Below are 294 nucleotides of genomic sequence, written 5' to 3'. Positions count from 1 at the left end.
TTTTTTTTTTTTATCTTTTCTTCTTTCTGCCTGCCCAGTGGCACATCTCTCTAGAAGTCCTGGATTTTCTGAAGGCGCGGGGAAGAAGGGGGCCAATTATTAGATCCTGCTTTTCTGCCACCTGCCAGCGCCTTCTCTCTTTAATTAATGTTTAGATGGCATGGTCAGTGCAACAGGAAGTGCATCCAGCGTCGGGGTCAAAAACACGTCTGTCACCTGTCCTTTTGAACATAAAGAAACGTGTTTGTGTTTTTTTTTTTCTCTGCCGTTCTTTTTTCTGTCCCACTGGGGGGG

General features: G+C 45.2%; 1 protein-coding gene across 1 annotated transcript in view; it reads left to right on the top strand.

The window, feature by feature from the left end:
• Positions 1-294, top strand: part of LOC107741568 (DENN domain-containing protein 1B-like) — a 69,579-nt gene that overhangs the window by 31,836 nt on the left and 37,449 nt on the right. The gene's annotated exons all lie outside the window — the stretch shown is intronic.

This window comes from Sinocyclocheilus rhinocerous, unplaced genomic scaffold (assembly GCF_001515625.1).
Source record: "Sinocyclocheilus rhinocerous isolate Xijiao unplaced genomic scaffold, SAMN03320098_v1.1 scaffold556, whole genome shotgun sequence".
Lineage (NCBI taxonomy): Eukaryota > Metazoa > Chordata > Actinopteri > Cypriniformes > Cyprinidae > Sinocyclocheilus > Sinocyclocheilus rhinocerous.
Note: the sequence above shows the minus strand (reverse complement) of the source record. Positions and strands in the feature narration are given on the sequence as shown.